Source organism: Puma concolor, chromosome D2, assembly GCF_028749965.1.
Source record: "Puma concolor isolate L17-30 chromosome D2, mPumCon1.1.hap2, whole genome shotgun sequence".
In the NCBI taxonomy this organism is placed as follows: domain Eukaryota; kingdom Metazoa; phylum Chordata; class Mammalia; order Carnivora; family Felidae; genus Puma; species Puma concolor.
Genome location: NC_141677.1, coordinates 69,424,732 through 69,449,124, shown reverse-complemented (window position 1 = coordinate 69,449,124; position 24,393 = coordinate 69,424,732). Strand labels below are relative to the sequence as shown.

Genomic DNA, 24,393 nt, shown 5'->3' with positions numbered 1-24,393 from the left:
CAGACATCCTCCCCCACTCCCTCAGCTGCCTCCCATCCCAGACCCTCAAGTGAAGCTCAGGGACCATTTAAGTTAAAAAAAATGAGGGTCGGGGCACCTGGGTGGCTCAACTCGGAAGCATCTGACTTTGGCTCAGGTCATGATCTCACAGTTCATGAGTTCAAACCCCATATGACCCCATGTCAGCCCAGAGCCTGCTTCAGATCTTCTGTCCCCCTCTCTCTCTGCCCTCCCCTGCTCTCTCTCTCTCTCAAAAACTAAACATTAAAAAGAGTAAAAATAAATAAATATAAATAAATAAATGAGGGTTAACAATAACTGCTGGGTGTGTTATTTGGAAATTAAAACAGCAATTTTTGCATCTTGATGAGGTCATATCAAAATGTCCCACATCCAGTCATACAGGCAGAAAACCGCAGAGAGCACCCCCAAGTTCAGAATCCAAAGCACATCCCCGCCCCATACTCTGCCTCACCCCCTGGCACTTCTGAGGCCTGGTTGCACCTTCACCTCACCTGGGGCTTTAAAACTTACACCAATGCTTAGGGCACCTGGGTGGCTCAGTCGGTTAAGCCTCTGACTTCAGCTCAGGTCATGATCTCACGGTTCTTGGGTTTGAGCCCATCATTGGGCTCTGTGCTGACAGCTCAGAATGAACCTGCTTTGGATTCTGTGTCTCCCTCTCTCCCTGCCCCTCCCCTGCTCGACTCTATCTCTCTCTTAAAAAATAAACAAACATTAAAAAAAATTTTTTTTAAAAACTTATACCAATGCCGTGACCCACCACTAAACTGCTCAGACCAGGCCGGACCTCCCCCTGTGATACCTGCTTTCACCCCAGACACTGGATGCAGTTGTAACTGCCCATTTGTGCATGTGATTGTCTGATTAGTGTTTCGTGCTCTTGGGACTGTAAGGTCATGGGTGTAGGATCGATGTTTACTTTGCTCACAGTGTGTCCCACGTGACTAGCAAATAGTTGGTGCTCAATAAGTATTAGATGGATGAATGAATGAATCCTGGGACCCAGAGAAAGAAGCAGGGCCAGGGGGCAAGGAGATAAGGCAATAGCTAGGCCAGAAAGAGGTCCCTTCCAGGACCCCTCGTTGAGGCACCTCTAGGCCCCGCAGCCCATGGTGAGCTGTGACAGGGAAATCACTTTCTCTAGGAAGCTGATCAGTCCCACCAATAACCAGGTTAATATTGAGCTCAACTCTGACCAGTCGCTGAAGACTGGCAGACAATTCAAAGTGCAGCCCACAGCAAGGAGTGAGGCTGGGTCACCCTGCCCTGGACACCATGACTTCCACAGCCCCTAAGGAGCCCCATATGTGCACAGGAGAGAAAGCAATCAAGTGGTGAGAGGCCATATGCAGGAGGTCCTGCCCCACACTCTCAGCCTTTCTCCTTGGCGGGACAAAAAAGGAATCAGAACTGACTTCTGGGCTCAGCCCGTCACTGTGCGATTGCACAGGTCACCCAGACGCTCTGGGTCTCACTCTGCTCACCTGTCAACTGTGGAATAATACCTGACTTGGGCTTATTGTGGCACAACCTGTAGGTGTTCACTCAACAGAAGTCATCTGGAACAAATAAACTGGATCCCATGACTCAAAACAGCTAGCGAGGCAGTGCCTGGGACGTGGGGGGGGGCTTTCTTTTAGTAAGTAGCCCCACACCCCTAGCATTTTTGCTCATGTAGCTTATTACCCATGGAGGCACTGAAAGTCCTAGAGAGCCAGAGGGTGGGGACCAGGAGACAAAGGGTCCACCACCAAGATGGACACAGGAGCCAGTTCCAAGAAAAGTTGCTTCCCTTAAGGGCATAAGGCAATGGTCCACACAGGCATGTGGAAGAGCTAAGGAACCACAGTGAGGTGCTCAGAGTATGGGGCCCATGGGGAGTCCGGGAGGCTTGGAGCAGACCTCATGGGTGGTTTCTCCCATGTCACCCTCTTCATTCCTATCCAGGGTCAGAGTCCCTTTCAAACCCAACACCTCAAGCATACTAACAACCAACCATTCCATGAAGGAACACTACTGAAAGCTTTCTGAGCCAGGGGCTGTGCTAAGCCCTTTGTATGTATTACCTCTTTGTATGTATCAGCCCCATTTGACAGAGGAAGAAACTGAGACACTTTGGTGTCCTCCCCCCCCAACTCCTCAACCTGCCATCCGATACAATAACCCCTAACAACGTGTAGCTAATGCGCTAATGAGCCCTCTTATGTGGCCAGTTTGACCTGGAATGCCTCGTAAGTGCAGAATGCACCGCAGTTCAAGAAAAGTATGAGGAAAAGAAGGCAAACTACCTCATTGACAATTTTTATATTGATTACATGCTGAATTGATAATATTTTAGATATGTTGGATTAAGTAAAATATATTATTAAATTTAATTCCAACTTTTTTTTTTTTTTTTACTTTTTTAATGTGACTACTAGACATTTTTAAATTACACATATATCTCACATTATATTTCTAGTGAGCAGCACTGCTTTGGGACCTAAGTTAAGGGGAACCGGCCATGGCACACATTTGAGTCAGGCCAGACCCTGTGTATGACTGACACTCGTTTCACATACACTTTCTTTTTTTTATTTTTTTTTTTATTTTTTTTATTTTTTCAACGTTTTTTATTTATTTTTGGGACAGAGAGAGACAGAGCATGAACGGGGGAGGGGCAGAGAGAGAGGGAGACACAGAATCGGAAACAGGCTCCAGGCTCCGAGCCATCGGCCCAGAGCCTGACGCGGGGCTCGAACTCACGGACCGCGAGATCGTGACCTGGCTGAAGTCGGACGCTTAACCGACTGCGCCACCCAGGCGCCCCTCACATACACTTTCTGAGTGTGTATGTGATTCGCAGCCAGCTTCAGGTTGTATCCAAACGTGCATTAGTTGACTCTCCCTGTGGGTCCTTTCTCTCTCCTGGGCCCCGAGCACTGGGAAGACAGGCCCTTGGGGTAAGTGCCAGGGCGGGGCACCAGGGGCCTGGCACGGCCTCTGCCAGGGTCAGCAGAGGATGATCGTGGTAAGGACACAAGTGAAGTCCTCACCAGGCCTCCTCAGGCAGAGAAGCTGGGTGGCCAACGAGGCCGCGGGAGGCCTCAGCCAGCTCAGCTGGGGACAGGACCCAGGGATACTCTGGGCTCCGCGCTTGGGGCCCAATCCTTGCCCTCGCCTCCCTAGACCTGCTCCTCTGCGTCTGCCTGCCCTGTTCTGAGATAGAAAAGGTGATGGGCTAGGACAGTGGCCTTGTGAGGGGTTGCCCTCCCTCCCCGCCCTTCCAGTTCATCGGACAAGCAGAGTGTGAGAACGAGACGGGGCCGCAGCCCACTCACCTCCAGAAGATGTCACGTGCCACCCGGACAGACACACACAGGGCGTCAACAGGCCCCCAGGGGAAGACACACCAGCAGGACAACAAACAGTCTGCTGTTTCCCCCGCAGTGGCCAGCGCTGTGCTGAGCACAGGGTGGGACTCGGCCTTCTGGAGGCGGGATCCGGCCGAGGAGAACTGAGGCAGAACGTTCCCCCCTACTCAGCATGGAGCTCCAGCCAGGGGGCCCCACACCCTGCACATGCCGTTCATTGCCTGGAACGGCCTGCCCACCTGATAAACCTCCCGCTCTGCCCTCACGTCTTGGCTCTGGCTTCTCCTCTGTGACACCACTGCCACCCTCCCACTGGTGGCAAAGGCCCTTCCAATCTCTGTCCCACTGGGTGGGTGCCCAGCTGGGTGCCAGCTGCCCCACCCCTGTGCTCACCAGGGGAGGATTAGAGACACTGGCCCTGCCCGGCTCAGCCGTGTCATGAACGACACCAAACAAGCACTGCTTTATCTCAACCTTCCCTTTTTTATTCCAAACACGAAATAGAGAAGTTTTATCAAGCACATTTAATCACTGCTCTTCCTCCTCTTCTCTCATTACAAGGAGGGTGACTTAGGCCGTGTCCTTGGCAGGCTGGAACAAATGGGGATAAAAATTCAAGTCACTTCCCAACACATCCCAGAGTTCCTGCACCCTCACGTTGGCGCCCTCCATAAACCTTCCCCCAGCCTCTTCTGGGAGAAGGGGGCGGGGCCACACTGCAGAGCCACACTGCGTCCCCGCCCTGTGGCGGCCCTGTGGGCTAACACGGGGCAGCCTGCTGTGTCTTGACTTGTCTGCTTATATAGCCACTTCTATAACAGGAAGGTGAACAGAAGACTGTGGGAAAACAGATGATGGAGGGGCAGATTCCATGTGGGGGTCAGGGAAGACTTTGCAGAGGAAGGGACTTGTAGGGCTGGGTCTAAAAAGTTAAGAAGAAAGGGAGAGATGTTCCAGACAAGGAGCTCTAAAAGAACATGTGTTGATAAGACTGGGGAGAAGAGCTGACCCTGAATTTGAAGGGCCACATGTGTTGCTGCCGGCGGTGGGGAGCTGGTGTCTATTTTGTAGGAAGCTCACAGTGGAAGCCGAACGGAGGCCAGAGCATTCTGGAGTGTGTAGGGCTCTGTGACAGACACAGCATACCGGACTCCTGTATGAGACCATGGACCTCTTAACCTTTTATTTTAAAAGTTTTATGGCTATAGACTGGCCAAGTAGCGGTGAGGAAATTTAACCCCCAAATAGGGGAGAGAACAGGTGCTACCATTCCTCTGTTCCATGCCCATGGTAGGTATTACTAATCAATCACAGCACTATTTCCTGCTGAGTCTGGTCTCAGCCACAGATTTCTTCCCAAGGCAGAGCTCCGGGTCACCACCCCCCATTTAGCTGAGGTGGCACATGAAAAATCAGGTATATTTGCCATTCTTGTCCCAGGAAAATAAAACCGAACATTGACATTAGGCTAAAGCAAGCAGCACCAGCTAGGAGAGCTTAATGTAAAAGTCCCCAAGAAGTATTCAAAATAAAAACAAGGTGTTGGTGGAGAAGAATCAAGTTCACAACCTTGAGAAAGTACTTTTAAAAGAAGTACCTCGGGATTAATTTTCCTACAAAGCGGCAGAATCACACAGTAATCATCACGCACCTGTCTCTCTCTCTGCCACACACTTGGAAATTAGAAGCAATTTTCAAGTCCTCACCATCACAGGGCCTGCCTTCCAATTTCCGCTTTCGCCTGCAGAACGAGAAGAGAGTTGCAAAGTCTGATGTAAACAAGAAATCATCTAGTTGGGGTTCCCGGAGGGTGCAGGGGGCAGGGTAGCCATCTGCCTTATCTGGCCCAAGAAGGCCACTCTTCCCTTGGCTAGGAAAGAAGTGAGGATCCATCCAAGCCCTTCCCCCCGCCCTTTCCCCCTGGAGAATTCCAGAATGCCAGTAGGACTTAAGTTCTGAGGACGATTTGGGCTTTGTGCCCCAGCTGCCAGTCAGCTTCCCCGTGGCCTTTGGCAAGCAAATGGGACAAGCAAATACCACGTTGGCCTTTTGATCCTCCCTTCTCTGTACTTGACCCTTGCCCAGGGCCTGCCTTTTCTTCTCCCGCTTCCTCTGCCCCACCCCAAGAAGCAGAAGGAAAGATATGGTCCTGGTGTTTCAGACCCCCATATCCCCAGAAGAGAACAGCCTGCAAGGTGCTGTGTGAAGGGGCCCCACCCCCTTTCCTTGCTGGGCACTGTGAATAACCACGTATTTGCTTCCCTCTCACTTTGGTGTACAAAACCCCATTGGGTCCCTAACAGGCTGACAACCCCATCGCCTGGCTGGGCTTACTACACATGGTAGTTCTCTGACCTAAGGAGGGGTGGATTCTGCAAACCCTACCAGGACCCCTCAGGCAGGGCCACTCCATGCAATAGAAGGCTCATCCATCATCACCGATATAGCTGTAGGTCACCCACGGGAGGCTCTTTCCAGACCAGGGCAGGGTCCCTGGCCAACCTGGGGCTAAGTCCTTAACCTGAACCTCAGTTTCCTCCTCTGGAGAAATGCGGGCTCTAACAACCGACGCTGCAGGCTTGTCCCGAGGATTAAAGATGGTGTGCAGTACAAGGCAATAATAGGGTACCGGGCACACACAGCAGGGGCTTCGCATGTGCTGGCTGTGTTGTCTGGGCCTCAGTTCACTCGCTCTAGGAGTGTCCAGGTAACAGGAGCGCTAGCTGGACGGCCCTCGTAGCCCATGGGGACGCCCAGACGCTTAGAGTCATCACACGTTCTTAACAGTGGCAGGGAGGTTGCTGTTCCAGCAAGAAGTAAAGTGTGAAGCGTTTGCACGCGGGGGAGCCAGGCCAGGCCACCCCTCCTGCCCACGGTCAGCCCTCGGGCCTGTTAAATTACAAGCAGATCCTGGCAAGAAACTGGCTCAGCCTCTGCCTCGGGGTCAGTGGCCTTCAGGGCACACACTCACTGGCCCACTTCCCTGGGCCACCTGAATTCCTGATGGGGCCTGTTTTCTTCTCACGTGACCAGGTGAGCTCCAGCACTTCCTGCAACATCTGCCTGGTACGGGCTGGGGCTGCACATGCTTGGTGAATGACATCAAAGCAGGAGAATGCGTGCCCGGCACCCCTCTTTCCTCCCCTTTCCAGTTTTCCTGCTTCTGACCAGGCTCCAGACAGAGACCCCTGCAACCCTGGTGGAAGGGGGTTCCCGCTTCCCATGGAGGGCCCTCCGTCGAGAGCCCACAGCAGTCCCTTGGGCCCTGAGGCCTGTGCTGCCCTGGAAGGTACCAAGCAGAGCTGGCTGCCCCAGGCTGGCAAATATTTAGGTGCCCCTTAAACACTGACTCCTCCGGGGCACCTGGGTGGCTCAGTCCGTTAAGCGACCAACTTTAGCTCAGATCATGACCTCACAGTTCGTGAGTTCAAACCCCGCACTGGGCTCCCTGCTGTCAGTGCAGAGCCCACTTTGGACCCTCTGTCCCCCTCTCTCCGCCCCTTCCCTGTTGTACTCTTTCTCTCTCAAAAATAAATGAACATTAAAAAAAAAAAAAAAAAAGCCTAACTCCTCCATAATGCAGAAGAGATCAGGGAGGACCCAGGTGGTAGTCCTCAGCCTCTCCTCCCCTGCCCTAAACCATTCAGCTCTGGCCCCAAATGTACCCAGGAAATTGAAAGCTCACCAGAGAGTTGTCTCCATCCAGTGTACGGACCATCTTACATATTCAGCGTGCACCACTGACAACACTCCCTATCCCAAAGAGCTTATCCAGAAAAATCTTCCAATATTCATAGGACTTTCCCTGAAAGCAACTCTGTTAAATATGCCTCATCATATGACATTTCCAGTGGGGTTTCTGTGTCCCCTCTTACAGATGGGGCTCTGGGCAGCTGCCTGGCTGGCCACGTGTTAATATTGCTAAGGTCCCGAGATAATTCCCTTCTTAGAAACCCAAGTGATTGCACAGAAACCCCAGGTCAGTTCCCAGCCCCTTGCAGCTGTGTTTCCTCTTCGTCCTTTACTGCTGAAAGGACAAAGCGGCCTCTTGCTCCACCCAGAATCAAACAGAGACATCAAAGCAGGGATGCATCTATCTGTCTGTACCATGACTATTTAAAGAACTTCCCACCCAGCCTACTTGTTAGCATGTTGATAGAGAAGACGGGGCCCCTGCAATGAGGACAGGGCGGAATGTTGAGCAAGATATATAGAAAGACAGTATGTCAGCAGTGAGAAACAATAGTATCATTAATATTACTAATAGCTGCCATTTATTGAGCACGTAATACATGTCTGGCTCTGAACTCACACTTAACATATCCCATTCCAGCCAGCCTATAAAGGGAGTTTATTATCCCCATTTTACAGCTGGGGAGACTGTGGCACAGAGAAGATAAGTGACCATGTAGACACTCAACCAGTAAATGGAAAAACCTGTTTGCACACGTAGGTTCGTCTGAACCCCTGGCCCGTCACTACCCCTCTCTTTGTGGACAGCAGTCCTGGCTCTGTTGCTTCCTATCTGGTGGAGCCCTGGGCCCACCTTTCCACCTCTATCTGTTTCCTCAATTGTGGTATGAGAATGATCCTGTGATTGGTTACTAGTACCTGCCACGGGCATGGGATGAAGGAGGGGTGGCACCTGTTCTGTCCCCTGTTTGGGGATTAAATTAAATCTCCTTACCCCTACCTGGCCACTCTGTAGTCATAAGACCTTTAAAATAACAGGTCAGTGGTCTTATACAGGAGTCCAATATGCTGTGCCCAGCACAGAGCCCTACACGTTCCAGAATGCTCTGGCCTCTGCTCAGCTTCCACTGTGAACTTCCTACAAAATAGACACCAGCTTCCCACCTCCAGCAACAACACATGTGGCCCTTCAAATTCAGGGTCAACTCTTCTCCCCAGTCTTATCAACACATGTTCTTTTATAGCTCCTTGCGACTGCCGGTGATGTTCCCTGGAACATCTCTCCCTTTCTTCTTTTTTATTTAGACCCAGCCCTGTATGTCCCTTCCTCCGTGAAGTCTTCCCTGACCCCCACAAGGAATCTGCCCCTCCATCGTCTGTTTTCCCACAGTGTTCTGTTCGTTTCCCGCTCATAGTAATGGACATATAAACAGTGCAAAAAAAGCCTTCATAAACTGCAAAGGACCATGACCGCCCAGCGTCTCCTAGTGTTCTTGTTGAATCAGAGTGAATTCTTCCGAGGGAGAAAGGCACCCCTTTCACTCCTCGCAGCCTGGAAGGCCCCGGTTCCTCCTCTTCTCCTTGGAGACGCTTTATGGGATAAACAAGCCCTGTGTCAAGCCCCAGTCATGCCACCTTCAGGCTCCTTGAACCCTAAGTCCTGATGCTCCACCATTCACGTGTGCCCCCCCCCACCCCGTGACTCAGTGCAATCACACAGCTACACGCGAAGCCAGGTTGCACAGGGCCCAACATGGGGAGATGGCTGGATTTTTCCCACGTGAACAAGTAACACAAGATATGAAAATAGAAAGGGACAGGAAATTCGACCCGACTGCTGATTGGTTTCACTTATAGCTAAAAAGGAGAACGGGGTTTTAAGACCCGGGCAAAATCAACAATGAATTGGCTTGTGGGGAGGAAAAGAGAAGGCATTTTCTTGAGCTACAGGGACTAAAAATAGTGTGAGGTTTTCCAAGAGGCTGTAGTGGCACTTCAGGATGTGGCTATGAAGCATTTATTTCAACTGATATTGGCACACTCAAAGCCAAAGCCATTCACAGTGTGTCTGCTCACCAGGCCCTGGGAGCAGAGAGTTGGAGCCTATTTGAATCTCAGGCCTCTGCTCCTGGCCAAGCCCCTCCCCGGAACACCACCATGGCCCCCGTGCCCTGGGTTCTAGCTACTCCCCTAAGCAGCATTTTCCAAAGTTTTTTTGCCAAAGCACCCCCAACAGCAGAGGAGAAATTACAATGGGGTGGGAGGGTCAGATCTAAGACTTGCCTATAGAGGCTACCACAGCACAAAATTTCCTCCAAATCTCAGTCTTATCCCAAAAATTCATGAAAATATCCCCTACAAAAAAAAAAAAAAAAAAAAAAGCCAACTTTGTGTTAGCATTTAAAAATCAGTTTGCTCCCCAATCTTACTCCAGAAAGGAGGGTCATGTTTATCCTGGGACATCAAGCATCCCCTGGCTCAGCACCGCCAGTGTGTGGTGCCCCACAGTGACAGAACAAGCCTTCTCTGAGAACCTCAGCCTCAGAGTTCCTTCAGCCACTGAAGGAAATCATTCATTCACCCATCAACTTATGCATTTATTCATTCAACAGGTATTTACTAGGATCTTTTTTTTTTTAATTTGAGAGTGGGGGAGGGGCAGAGAAACAGAGAGAGAGAGAGAGAGAGAGAGAGAGAGAGAGAATCTTAAGCATGCTCCACACTAAGCACAGTACCCAACATGGAGCTTGATCCCATGACCCTGGAATCATGACCTGAGCTGAAATCAAGAGTTGGACGCTCAACCGACTGAGCCACCCAGGCACCCCTGGGCTCCTTTTAAATGCCTAGACCTTGGGATAAAGCAAGAAGGATTCCAGCCCTTCAGGAACTGTCCCAGGGGGGAAACAGACAAGGACAGGAGGCATTGCATAGCTCCTCAAAGAGCGTTCCAACAGGGAATAACCATGGAGGCTCTGGAAGCAGAGAGGCAGGGATCAGGGAAGCGTTCCTTCCATGGACAGCATAAGCCAGACTGTACTCCAGCCTAGCAGTTAAGGTCTGTGTATCCCTGGGCAAGCCAGTTAACCACTCAGTTTCCTCATCTATGAAATGGGTGCAACAGCTTCATACAGTTTTCATGGGGATTATATGAGTTATATAGTACAACATGCTTCAGACTATGTGTTCAATAAATATTATCTATTAAACTAAGGGCTGAGGAATGGATGGAATTGGGTGTGGGGATGAGGCAGAGATAAAGGAGGAAGGAGGGGAAGAGTGTGTTCCAGACAGACTGAACAACATGTTTAAGAACAGATATTCAATCAATATTTGTTGAACGAATAGTCTTTAAGGGAGAGTAATGCAATCTTGGGAAGCCACACCCTTTATCTATTGTTTCCTGGTAGGTGTGCAGAGGTGTCCTCGAGTGGCACCTGGGCCAGGCACCCACAGGCAAGCCCGCTGCACCTTTCCAACCAGAGTGTCAAATTCTTAAGGGCAGAGATTGAGTCCTTCCCCTCTTGGGGTCCTCTAGCCCTGAGCCTTTGACCCCTTCCCTCAGGGTGACCAGTTCTTCTCTGTTCCCTCCATCACTTCCATCCTAGGGAAAGGCCTTGGCCAAGATCTTTGGAGAAAGCTCACAGGTGACCTGAGAAAAGCAGGGGGTGGGGGAGGGGGCGGTGCAAAGAGCCCTGAACTTGTAGTTAGGGGCTCTGGATTCAAGTCCTTGCTCTGCCAGCTGACAGCCCCATGACCTTAGGTGAGTCACATAGGATACCAGTGCCGAGGGCACGCTGGGCTCCTATGATGAGCAGGTTCGGGGAGGGGGAGAGGTGATGCAGTAGGATAACCAACCATCCTGGCTTCCACGGGCCTGAGAGGTTTCCTGAAATTTAGGAAAAATTTCAGTGTCAAAACCAGGAGTCTTGGGCAAACAGGGTGAGTCGGTCACTCAAAGCCTTGCTTCTCCCCTGCCATGTTTTACCCCACTCCCCTTCCCCAGGCCCGAATCACAAGTCAGCGCAGAGCCACACTGAGCCCTCTGGCTTCAAGGCTGAGCGGTGGGACCATGTCAATGCAGAAGGAGGGAGGAAAAGGAAGAACAAGACTTTGGTGTTGCCGCCATGATGTTTCTACACTGGAGGCTAGGACTCGATCCACTGTCCAAGGTGGCCCACTGTCCAAGGTCTGTGCCAGAGTCTCTCAGAGATTTAATGTAGGGCAAAAACCAGGCTAGCTGGGGTGTCTACAGGACCAGAGAGCAGCGGGGGGCTGGTCTGTGCTGCTCTCTAAAGGGTTGGCGTGATGGAGTTTATAACCTGGTGGCACAGAGCCCATTGCTACTCCCCGCAAGAGTTAACTGGGCTGATCAACCTGATGCTGACCCACTCGCCAAAAAGTAGGCAAGAGGCTGCAGGCGGGTGCTCTCCACTGAGTCCCAACCCCATTCACACCAGTAAACCCAGCAGAGCCTCCGGGGACCTCTACTCAGACCCCCATTGTGTGCCCTGCCATCGAGATCACAGCAGGCTCCCTGCCATCCCATTGGAGACATCTTGTGTTTTCAATTTCAAGTCCCCATTTACGTCCTGGTTCGGGCTTGAATGCCAGGCTATATTAGGTCATGCTGAGCCAGGCCTGTCGTGCTTTCTCATTAGCTGCATCACATCGTATTTTTAGGGGCGGCCAAGACTGAGACAATGCCAGAGGGCTGCTTTTCTTCCCGAGTCCCCAAGCACCACCTCCATAAAAATTTCACACTTGAAGGTCCTAGGGCCCCCATGGTTCCTGCTGCAGTTTAGGAAGGACTCAGCTCTGAGAAGAGGAGCAAGTGACTAGATAAATTGGAAGCAACAAGAGACAAGGTCCCTCTGCCTGTTTTTCCATCCACTGAGCCACCTACACTCACTGCCCCAAAGCCCAGCTGAGCTCCTGATTTCTCATGGCCCACTGCAAAGGGACAAAGATTCAAGACTCCTGTGTGGACCAGACTGCCTTCCTCAGAGCAGCCTTCCCTGTCCCCATGTCCTCTGCAGACCCCCAGCAGCGCAGCATGGGGTCCCTGTGGTCTATCACCTGCTTTGTGGCAGGAACATTACGGTTTGCAAAGTGCTGCCCCATTCACGGTCGCATCTGACTTACCTGCAGGGGTGATGGTAGGATACCGAGTTTACAGATGAGGAAGCTGAGACAAAGCAAAGGGAGATGATGTGCCCAAGTCATGGGGATAGTAAGTGGGGGCACCGGGGCCTCTCACAGAGCCTGGGGCTCGGCTCAGAAGCCAAGGCCCGGCTGCCTGTTTAAGGCCACACACTTGGTAAGCAAGGAAAAGCTGTCATTCATGGGCTTCTCTCCCTGAAGCACACTGCTCACTGCTGGAAGGGAGGAGTCCTACAAGTGCCTGGGCCCTCTGTGCTTCTCTCCTGCTCAGGACATCTTGTGCCAGGAGAGTCACCATCCCCAGGGCTGGGCCTAGGACAGCAGAGACAGAGGAAGTGCTCCCTGTGACTTTCTGCCTGTGACTGGCCCCTATTCCTATTCAACTTTAAGTCACCCTCTCTTGCTCTGTGTCTCTCACACAACATACACACATGCACGTAGGCGAGTCTGGGATCCAGCATCTAAGAGAACACTCCAGGCCATCTCAGATTGGAGGAGGAGGGCAAGGCTATTCCTCTTGTTCTTCCCTGGTCAACAACCGAGCACAGGGCCTGAGGGTGAAGGGTGGCTCCCAGAGGGGGACTATTGGTCACACTGGGGCAGAGGTAGTAGGGATGAAGTCCCATTTCAATGCAGCTGCTTTGGAAACAGGGCTGGGATCTACAAGATCTCTGTGCTCATGAGATCTTTATGATAAGGCTGCAGATGATAGAGGGTCAGGGACCAATTCCAGATGCCTTCCACACTCTCTGCCCAAGAAGGGCAAGGGCAAGCCCTTGTCCACTGCTCTTTGGCCAGTAGTCCTGCCATGTTATTCACACCTCATGGTTTAGGACACAGACCACTAACAGGACTGGCCTAAGGGAAGTGTACCACATCAGCAGGTCAATCCACCTTGTTTACGAGGCTGTGGTCACTTCTGCATCCATGTCCCCAGCTTAACTTCAAGTTACAAGCCCAGGCTCACTTTACTGGGGGCTCAGTGCAGCCAATGGGGCACATTAACACAGACTAGACAATGGTGGAGGAGTTAACTTCCTTCTGTCACTGACCACTTCCCTTCTCTTTCGGCCACCCAACCTACACCTCCCCTCCCACGTCTAACTGCTCTCCTCAGGCTCTTTCTTCACACTCATTGACCATCACCTATCCCCATGGCAGAAAAGATCCTAGGGTCAACAAAGCCATACCAAATACCCTCTTTATACAGGGCACTGTGATAGATGCCAAGTGGGGGCAGGAGAGGTTGCTTTGTAGAGAAATAAGGCACAGCTTTGACCCACCCAGCTATTTCAGGTTAGTTGGAGAGAAAGGAAAGGCATACATAGACCCCACCACCACCACCACCTCAAATAACATGGCAAGATAAAGATCTAGGATTCATCCCGCTAGGTGGTATAATTAAGCAGTCTGGAAAGATCATTAGTGGGGGGATAGAAACAGAGAGGAATGGGTGGAGCTGGTGACACCCCAGCTTGTCTCGGAAAGACAAGATGAATGAATGTGGACTTCAGACTTTTCTCTTTCTGGTATGGCGTCACTTATAAGGAGCACAGAGTACATACTCTTGACCACAACACTCTTTAATTTCTCACTGGACTCACATTACACACAACTGATTTACAGACATAAAATGACACTTATAAGATTCATGCCCAATCACCAATGCACAGTTTCGAAGTCTCGCATCTATACAAGTGTGTAAAGAGGCAGAACGTAAGGACACAAAGCTAGAAGCCCAAACCACCCACGCTCTTAGCTCATATGGTTTCATTTTGCCAACCAGATCAAAGAAGAATATCCCCAAAACTCAACAACAACAAAAAAATGCATCCACATTTCAACAATATCTAAACCCAGTTCCTGGAAGGTTTAGCCATGAAATAAATCAGAGTGACAACAGCTCCTGTTTGGGGACAGTTGGGATTTGGGCCATGAACTTGATTGCTTTTGGTAATGATGACTGTGTCAGACAATTTGCTCAGGCAGGAAACTGCTGTGAGAACAACTGTTCTGTCCTCATCAGAAACACATGAAGGGTAAACTCGACCCCAGAACTGGAAGTCCAGGTGACCAGGAGTCTTCTGCCTCCTACTCACAGCATGAAAGAATTCCAGGAATCAATGAATGACTGACAGCTCCTCCCAACTCATCTGAGGAGTTGTACCCCTAGCCCCATATACGTGGTCTGTAGGCTCCCACAGCATGTGGGCTATGAATCTCTGAATTTGGAGTGATGGCCTCCACACAAGTTCAAAGAACTATGTAAGGCTGTTGAAAACCAAGAGCAGTGTCAACACAGTTGGAACTGCAGAATTGATCAGAACATAAGGACCAAGTGGCACCTACAAAAGAAGTAAAACAAAACAAGTAAGCTCACTTCAAAGTCATGCAACCTTTGAGAATATGGATGAGGTGATTCTGACCCAAAGATCACAGGGCTATATCCATTAGGTTTTTGTTGGTTGCAAGTGACAGAAAATCTGTCACTTTAAGCCAACTGAAATTTTTTTTTTTTTTAAATCTAGAGTTAAGTCTTATTTCACACACATCTGAATTAAGGGCTAAATTGGTATCATCAAGGCTCCATCTCTTTCAGAGCTCTTCTAACTACCATGGTCCCTCCCAGGTGACAGATGGACTCAACAGGTCCAGTCAAAACGTACACCTACTTCTCTCCCAACAATTCCAGCAAACGTCTTCTGGCATCTCACTGGTTCTGACTAATTCAAGGATGGGAGCATAACTGCCATCATCTGAATGTTCATGTCCCCCTCAAAATTTGTATGTTGAAATCCTAACCCCCCATTGTGATGGTAGGGGAGGTGGGGCCTTCACAGGAGGTAGGGCCAATGGGAGGTGCTTAGGTCATGAGGGTAGAGCCCTCATGAATGGGATTAGAAAATCCCATTATAAACCAAATTATAAGAAGACAATCTTCTTATAAGAGAGACCTCAGAGAGTTCCTTGCCCCATCTGCCATACGAGGATAAAACAAAGTCTTCAACATGGAAGACGGTCCTCACCCAACCATGCTGGCACCCTGATCTTGAACTTTCCAGCCCCAAGAACTGTGAGAAATAAATCTCTGCTGTTTATAAGCCACCCTGTGTATAGTATCATAGTCTATGTAGCAAGGGACTGAATGGACTAAGACAATGACCTGGCCACCGCAGTTAGGGTAGGACATACACTGTAGCCTACAGGTCTGGGCTTAGCTCCTATGACTACCTTGGAGCCCCACACCAACCCTGCAGACTAAGAGTGGTAAGAGGGAAGTGTCCAAACACAGACTGGGGTGGGGGGAGGCAGAGGAGGAAATGGGGTCTGGGGAGGCAAACCACAAATGTTCACCACAGGATTTATAATAAATAGATCAATTTTCACATGTTGACATCATCATACACATGACCTTGGTGAGCTACAAATAGAAACCATCACCTTTGTTCTCTCTGCTCCAGTGTAGAGAGATTCCTGGGAGTGTGCTGGGAAAGCTGGGGATACGAAGAAGGTCAAACAAAGTGTCCAACCCCATAAAGAACTTGGAGGTGATACCTAGCAAAGAGTACCCTGTATCTACTGCCCGCCTCCACTGTTACCATGGTCCTCCCCCATGAGGGCCGTGCAGGCCTCATCTGCAAAGCTGTGATCAGCAGAGTATGAGTCATGCCTGTCACCCTCCTAGGGACCAGGTCAGAGAGGCACGTCCAAGACGTTCTCTTATGCGTTGCTGGGACAGAGAGCAGTCGTCACCATTACTGAGCAAGTATCATCATCATCAACATTATCAAGAACATCCAAGGCTCAGAAGACAACAGCATGTGCCAAATCCAAAACAAAACAAATTTAAAAATGAGAAAACAAGTGACCACATTGGTCACCTGGACAACCAAGAGTAAGACGTGACAGTGTTGGGCAGGTGAATTGCAGTGAGTGGTTCAGGACCAATACCATGAACAGTGAGTTCATCCCAGGGCTGCGTGAAGATCAGTGAGAGTGATCAGAAGGCCCAAACCCTGCCAGGTCCAAGCCACATAATAGTAACCCAGAAGTGGCTACTCACACATGCACAAAGTGCCCCTGACTTTGAGGCTCTCCCCTCACAGTCTCCACAGGGAGTAGCATGGAGTTGAGTCATCCAGAGAGCAAAATAAAGGCTGGGGTGTGCTCTTGTACACACAGGGGATCGCCATGAATGTGACTGTGAAACACTGAATCACATAAACTGATTACTTCTGACCCCTTTCTTGTCCTTCCCCATTGAGTCAGGGCCAGTCTTACTGACTGAGCTGAAACCACCTTTCGTACATGGGCTAACAGCTGGCACAGGAACACCTGCCCCTTCCCCAACTTCATTGCTCTGAGTACAAACTTCTAGATCTGAGTTTTGTTTTGAACCCATCTGTGATGGTTAATTTTATGACGGTCAACTTGGCTATCTGGCTAGCCCCAGATACTTGGTCAAACATTGCTCAAGATGTTTCTGTGAAGGCATTTTTAGATGAGATTAACATTTAGATCAGTAGACTTTGAGTAAAGCAGTTAGCCTTCCATAATGTGGTGGGCCTCACCCAGTCAGTTGAGGGCCTCAATAGAGAAAGACTGACCTCCCCCAAACAAGAGGGAATTCTGCCAGCAGACTACCTTTGGACTCAAACTACATCTCTTCCTGGGGCTTCCAGCCCGCCAGCCTACCCTGCAAATTTTGGAATTGCCAGCCTCCACAAATGTGTCAGCCAATTCTCTAAAATAAATCCATATGATAAATGATGATACATACATGCATAAATACATTCATACATAAATACATATGGAGAAAGAGAGAGATAAAACAGAGAGAGAGAGAAAGAAGAGAGAGAGATGATATAGAGAGAAAAACGTATACATGCACACATCCTGTTGTTTCTGTTTCTCTGGAGAACCCTGACTAAATATATCATCTCTCTGGGTTTAAAAGCTGAAACCCTTTCCACATCCCCAGTCACTTATCCCACTGTCATACGAGATGTATATATATCATATATACCATATACCATATATAGTTATATCTATATAGCATACGCCATATATATACACACACACCTCCCTCCCACAAGGCTCTGCACAAAGGTGTTCTCTCTGGAGGTCCCTCCATGACCCTCAGGCCCCAGAGTCTACACCCTTCAGGTCTGTCCACACACCCTGGCATACCTGCCTTCATTCTCTAGTCATTTCAGGCACCAAGCAGAACTGCAGCTCTTGGGAGGTCAGAAAACCCAAAGATGGCAGTTGATTCAGCCTTAGCCCAGAGAAGGAACCCTTTTACCAGATCCACCTCTGCTTAACGACCTTTAGGAGAGAGAACTTCATCAAGCTGGAGACAGGCTCTTCCCCAAAAGACGGTTGCCCCTATTCTCCAAGAACATAATCCGCTCCATCCTACCCAGCAGGCATGCCTATGAGGGGAGGGTCACACAGACGGTGTGCCTATTTCATTCCTGACACTATGTATTCACCTCTGCACCCACCATTCCGTGTGTCAGCATGGTGCCCGATGGTCCCACCTACTGCCTTGACGCACCCCATCACATTAAGTGTCATTCACTCATCCATCTGACAAAGGTCTATTGGACACCAACTATGGGCTGGAAGAGCTTGGGACTCAACAAGAAACCAAGTCCTTCGCCTGGTGGAACTCACACTCTCAGGGATAAAACATGATAAACATGTGGATACGACATGACAGCCCTGCAGCCATGACACTGTGGAAACAGGTAATGTCTTACCCCTTTTTCAGAGAAGGACACTGAAACCCTGGAAAATGAAACACCCTGTCCAAGGTCACAGAGACAGCCAGGAATGGAGCTACGGTGCTAGCCATGTCCATCTAACACCAACAACCAAGCTCCTCTTTCCCGGCTGCCGGAGACCTTGGGAGACCACGCAGGCAAGGGGGGAGGCGGGTGGGGAGTGCTGGAAGGGGAGATGTCTTCTTTCCAAAAGCAAAATGTCTGCGTTTCTCATGTTATCCTCTTGCTTTACACCTGAAGCTCTTCTGACCAAGAGTTCCCTACGAAGCGGGCACAGTAGAGTTGTGAAGACACGAACCCTTGGCTCCAAACCCATTTGAACGAGTAGAAAGAGAGGCGAAAAGCTCCTCCCGCAGTGCCTGGAGGAGGAGGTGGGAAGCCCCTCTCTGCAGCACACGGAGCCCCTCACCATGCAGCCCCATGTGGGCATCTGCCACCTTCGGGGACAAGGAGGGAAGTTGGCAGGGACTCAGACCCAAGGTATAAGCCCTGGAAAAATTGATGCCAAACCTCAGGCTCTTTCCTCTATTAAAATTAGAAAGTTGTGGCGTAGCTTGGCTTTCAAGTTTGGGTATGATTTCAACAGGCAGCCGAGGGGAGAGTGTGCGGGGCGTTCTACGTGGAGAATCGCCTGAGCAGTTATGGAGGCAGAAACAAGAGTGTCAGAATCAGGAGACAGTAAAACTCACCTGCGGTACAACAAGGGGAGCAGGGAGACCTTGCTTTCGGAGCCGCCTCGCTACAGACCTCTGTGGTCATCATGGGTCTCGCGTGGTCCTCAGAGTTCATCCGGTCCCACTTTCTTGCTCTACTGAAGGCTGGAAAGAGAGAGTTAAGAGCCTGAGAGGTCAAATCTTTGTCACAAGTCACCCTAAAACAGTGGCTCTAAGTGCAGGGTGCTCGCCGACCCCCCCCCCCCCCGCCGCCTCCAAACTGGCCAGCGCTGCACGGCCCAGCCCAGAGCGGCTTCACGAGCCAAGAACAAGCCTCCAGCTCCCACTGAAGTGGGAAAGGCTGGCACGCACGAGCCTCCAGCCTCTGCCAGGCACTGACCTGGGTAACCCACCCAAACACCAGCAACCATGATCTCCAGGTTACAATAAAAAAAAAAAAAAGAGGCTCGATGGTCTCTGCAGGGTTCCAATCAAAGCTACGTGATGGAACCAGGATCAGAATCACATCTTTCCAACCCCAGAGTCTTACCTTTAAAATGCCCTTCCCGGGGCACCTGGGTGGGTCAGTCGGTTGAGCTTCCAACTCTTGATTTCGGCTTAGGTCATGATCTCACGGTTTGTGGGATGGAGCCTTGTGTCGATCTGTCCACACAGAGCCTGCTCAGGATGCTCTCTCGTACTCTCTCTCTGCCCCTCCCCCACTGGTGCACACGCGTGCTCTCTCTCTCTCAAAATAAATACATAAACTTAAAAAATAAAATTAAAATAAAATAAAATAAAATAAAATAAAATAAAATAAAAATAAAAATAAAAATAAAAATAAAAATAAAAATAAAAATAAAAATAAAATGCCCTTCTCAGGGACACCAGCCCATTCCCACCAAGACCTGGCACCCTCCCTGGGAACTCCTGAGAGAGACAGATCCCTCCCAAGCAAGGAAATGTTGAAAGTGTAAGCACTGGGTTTCAAGCAAACAAAGAAGTGGAAGATCTAGGAAAAGACCCCCCCCCCACCCCCGAGCAGTGAGTTTGTAGCTGGGAGTTCTTGGGGCAGGCAGAGCAGACAGGGGGGGTCGAATCACAAGTTCCCCAAACTCCTTGCAAACAGAAGGCTTTTCTCCCGGAGACGCCTGGACAAGCCAGGCCCAGCAGCCAGCAGGGCCAGCCCCAGTGTTGGGGCTTTATCTGGACTCTGAGCAGAATCCCTGGGGTGCCGGATGCCTGCCGGCCCTCATCGGAGCTCACATTACAACCTAGGCTTCGGCAGCTGGGCAGTGCACACGGCCTGCGTGCGTTCCTCCCTGGCCTGTGGTACGCACCAGGCAGCCGAGGTTCAGAAACGGGAGGGTGCAGACGAGGCCTCACAGCCAGCCAGCCAGAGACGAGGCCTCTACGCAGCACCGAGGCGACTGAGTTCACCCTCCGAGGGGTGATTTCACGGAACCGTGAGCAGGAAGCTCTGAGCCCAGGAACCACTCTCTAAAGACAGAGAAATCCACGATGGGAGTGGGGGGATCGGAGGTGTACTTCACAAGCAAGGGTCCCTCTGAAATCCCAGTATCTTGGTCTGCACAGAGGCTGGCACTGCCTTTGGGCAACCGTGGGGGAGGCAGGAGCCCTGGCTTCCCGAGTGTCCTGTCAGCACCCTGGTCAGGCCACTGTCACCTCTGGGTTACAGCCCGGCTCCCCCCCACTAGCCTCCAGGTGCAGTCAGAATGATTGTTCCAAACAAACAAACAAAAAATCTGGAGGCTCCTGGGTGGCTCAGTCAGCTAAGTGTTCAACTTTGGCTCAGGTCATGATCTCACGGTTTGTGAGTTCGAGCCCTACATCAGGCTCTGTGCTGACAGCTCAGAGTCCACTTTGGATCCTGTCTCCACTCTCTCTCTGCCCCTCCCCCACTCACGCTCTCTCAGAAATAAATCAACATTTTAAAACAAAATCTGATTGTGCTCCTCTTCTCCCTAAAATCCCTCCAGTGGCCCCCCACTGACCTCAGGACAAATCTTTCCAGGTGGTTGTATGAGGGGCCCTGCCCTCTCCCGCTTCTCCACTCGCCTTTCGGCCTCTCACACCCAGTCCCACCGAAGTGGACTTTGTCTAGTAGCTGGAACATACGAGGCTTCCCCTCTCACCCCCACCATCTTTGCCAGACCCATTCTTGCCCATTCCTCCGTTCTCATCCTGCTGTCACTTCTCCAGGGACCCTCCTCTGATGCCTTAGCCCAGGCCGGGCCCCCTGGCAGTGAGGTCCCACCGCCCACTGCACCCCCCAACCCCATCACCCTCCTCAACCACTCCCTGCTGCCCGCTTATATCTGTCTCCTCCCTAAAGAAGTCTGGCAGAGCAAAGCCCCTCATCCTGTTCACCACAGCACTGAGCGCAAACAGAGCAAGATCAGTGAGACTAGTCTGGGGACAGCTCCCAAACAGAGTTGTTAAATAAATACGTGAATGAATGAAGAAAGGAATCTATCATTCACTAAAACTCCGTGCCTTCTCTGAGGCCAGGGCATAAAAAAGAATCGTTCAGTGAGTATCTTCCAAGAAGGAAGGCTATGGGGTACTCACAGGTGCTGAGTAAGGACCCACAGAATCCCTAGTGTACCCCACGGACAGGTGTGACCACCAACCCCTCCCCACCAGGCCCTGCCTCATGGCTCGCCACTGCTGGGCAGCTCAGAGTCTGCTTCTTGGCCTCCTATGTGGGGACCAAGTCACAGACATGAGGAGAGCCTAGAGAAATCTGGTCAACAGCCAGCTCCTCGGGTTCCCTAGGGCCGTCTCTCACCTGACTCACCAGCAGGCCAGGAGGATGGGGTGTGTGTGTGTGTGTGTGTGTGTGTGTGTGTGTGTGTGCGCGCGTGCGCACGCGCGCACATACGTCTGGGTGTCTGTATGCATACACACTCTGTCATATTCGTAACAACCCCAACACAGAGTGGATGGAAAGAGGACCTGTGTTCTTCTTCTAGAGCCGCCCAGTGACCCAAGCTGCTAGCCCACGGCCACACTGAAGGAACCGAGCAGCTGGCCTCCCTCCAGTCTGTTCCCCAAAGTGGTGGCACTTGGCCGTTCTCAGGTATCGGGTCCTACACTAGCTATTCCTGATTTTCCCCTCCGGCTACACAGCCCCTGCCGTCGTCCACCCTCTTCTAAGCCCTGGAAGGCTGTCCCCAGGAGCCGCTCCCTTACCCTTACTTTCTTCCGTGTTCTCTGTGTTGCGGCTAAGGGCAGCCATTCGGGTGTGGGAGTGAGAGCGGGGAAGGTACTGATTCTCGGGGTTCCCCCACCCCGTCCAGACAAGCTTTGACCATGGCTGCGGGGGACGGGGGGCCCCAGAACTGCGGTTCTAATGGTTTTGGTAACATCTCCCTCCCCTCACCCCTTTGGATAGAGGGTGCTAACAGCTCCCACTGTGCCCTCCCAAGGTCCTTCAGCACCGCTTGTGGGTTCCCCTTGCCTGCACCTTGTAAATAGTCCCCTTTCAATCTCTCTTTACTCACCTTCTCTGTGCGCCATCTTGTTTAGCTCAGATATAGATGCCAAAGAAGCCCCAAGTTCCTGCCTTTGAACAGCTGGAAAGAGCCTTAAAGCCCACTCCAGCTTGGCCTCCCACACCCTCCAGAACTCCCCGTAATGAAATAAATTCCCCCTTCCACGGAGAACAGGAGAGCCCGGCTGCTAAAAAAAAAAAAAAAAAAAAAAAAAAGAGGTAGCTGGTAGAGGGCCGCCCGGGTGGCTCAGGCAGTTAAGCGTGGGACTTTCGATTTCAGCTCCGCATCGTGATCTCATGATCTCGCGCTTCTTCGGGAGATCAAGCCCCGCCCCCCGCCCCCTGGGGCTGTGCAATGACAGCAAGGAACCTGCTTAGGATTCTCTCTCTCTCTCTCTCTCTCTCTCTCTCTCTCCTTTCTTTCCCCTACCCCACTCAGGTGGCTGCGCACATGCGTGCACGCTCTCTCTCTCAAATGTAAAAACTTTTAAAAATTAATTAAAAAAATTAAAGAACACCTGCTAGAGAACCAGTGTTGGCCTCTCCCAAATGTCCACAGTCCGGGACATCTGGGTGGCTCAGTCGGTTGAGCGTCCGACTCCAGGTTCGGGTCATGACCTCCCAGTTCCCGAATTCAAGCCCCATATCAGGCTCACTATTGTCAGGACAAAGCCTGCTTTGGATCCTCTGTCCCCACCCTCCACCCCTCTCTGCCCCTGCCCTACTTGCACACTCACACACTCTCTCTCTCTCTCTCTCTCTCTCTCTCTCAAAAATAAATAAACATTAAAAAAAAATTTTTTAACGTCCACATTCCATCATCCCGTCCTCCTTCTAGCTCAGCTCCATTACCCTGGTAGGGAATCCACATTCCAGCATGGGGGGGGGGGGGGGGCGGTGAGGAGGAGGAGACAAATCACAAGTTGGAGAGGGGCTAATTGTTATCAGAATCGATGACACACTACACTCCCCTTTAATTCTCTGTGTGACCTCTTCTTCCAGTACATACACGTTTGTCCTCAACTCCCCCGATGCTTCCACCCCAGGTCCTGGTGAGCAAAACATCCCTGTGAAAGAGGTTTTTAACCTGTTTGCACACAGAGACACGTGCACACACAAATCCATTCATGTACACTCTCACACATGGACACACAGCCATTCACACTGTGTGCACACACACACAACTCACATGGGCACACATACACAGAGGTAGAGCCCACATTTGAGATTCACACCAAATTCTCACTTCCACCCCAAGCCTCAGTGAGGCTCACAACTCTTAGAGTCCCCAGCATCCCCAAGGAAAACCTATGGCTTGCCCCCGGCCCCGTGTGCCTCACCTAAAAGCAGGTCAGAAAAAGTAAAGCCAGCATTTTCTAGAATCTTAAAAGAGATCAACAGAAAAGCCCAGTGTGATTTCTTAGGCTAACAGTACCCAACAAGTGTTCCAGTGAACATGATTCACTGAGCTGCTCTTTGAAAAATAGAATTCTGCAGTCCAGGGAGTTTGCGAAACACAACCCACCATATGATCTCCTCTCAGAGAATCCCGAGGCTCTGACAGGACCTGAAGAAAAGCTTCCTGCTAAAGGTCACGTAACCCAGTATTTCACTGATAGTTGATAGACAGACAGATGGACAGAGAGACAGATGGTAAATATGTGAGAGAGGAAGGGAAAAAGAGGGAGAGAGATTGAAATTGATTTTGTAGTTACATAAACTCCATGGAACACACGTTTAAGTAACACTGACCTAGACCAACCTTCTTCATTTTATAAATGAAAAAAAAAAAAGTGAAGAAACAGGGGCTCAGAAAGGGCTCTGCCCAAGGTCACAGGTCACACCACTAGTAAAAGGCAAAGGTGGGACTAGAACCCAGGCCTCCTAATGCTCAGGTCCAGGTTCCTTCCAACAGACTCTGTTCCATTTTTGTACTTAACTCTAAACCCCAGGATTTCTGGGAATCAAAGAGATCAATGTTATTTTCAAAACAAACCCTGGTGTTTGTGATTGTGCTTGGTGCCTTCACATGGCCTCCCTCCCAGGCACACCCCGTGCTGCGGAAGACTCCCCTTCCTTCATCCCAGACTCCCAGGTCCACTGTGAGGGGTGGCGGGGCCCAGGGCAGAGGCCTGACCGCCACGCCTGATATGGGCTGCTGACTCCGGCAAGGGCAGGGGCCTGGAGACCGGGATCCAGCC

General features: G+C 50.8%; 1 long non-coding RNA gene across 1 annotated transcript; it reads right to left on the bottom strand.

Moving 5' to 3' along the window:
* Nucleotides 1-3,883: 3,883 nt before the first annotated feature.
* On the bottom strand, nt 3,884-22,529 carry LOC147576164 (uncharacterized). Its single transcript, XR_015241829.1, has 5 exons — nt 22,203-22,529; nt 19,226-19,338; nt 18,712-18,840; nt 5,029-5,118; nt 3,884-3,968 (listed from the first exon to the last, which is right to left on the bottom strand). It is a non-coding gene; the product is annotated as an uncharacterized LOC147576164 (long non-coding RNA).
* Nucleotides 22,530-24,393: the final 1,864 nt, after the last annotated feature.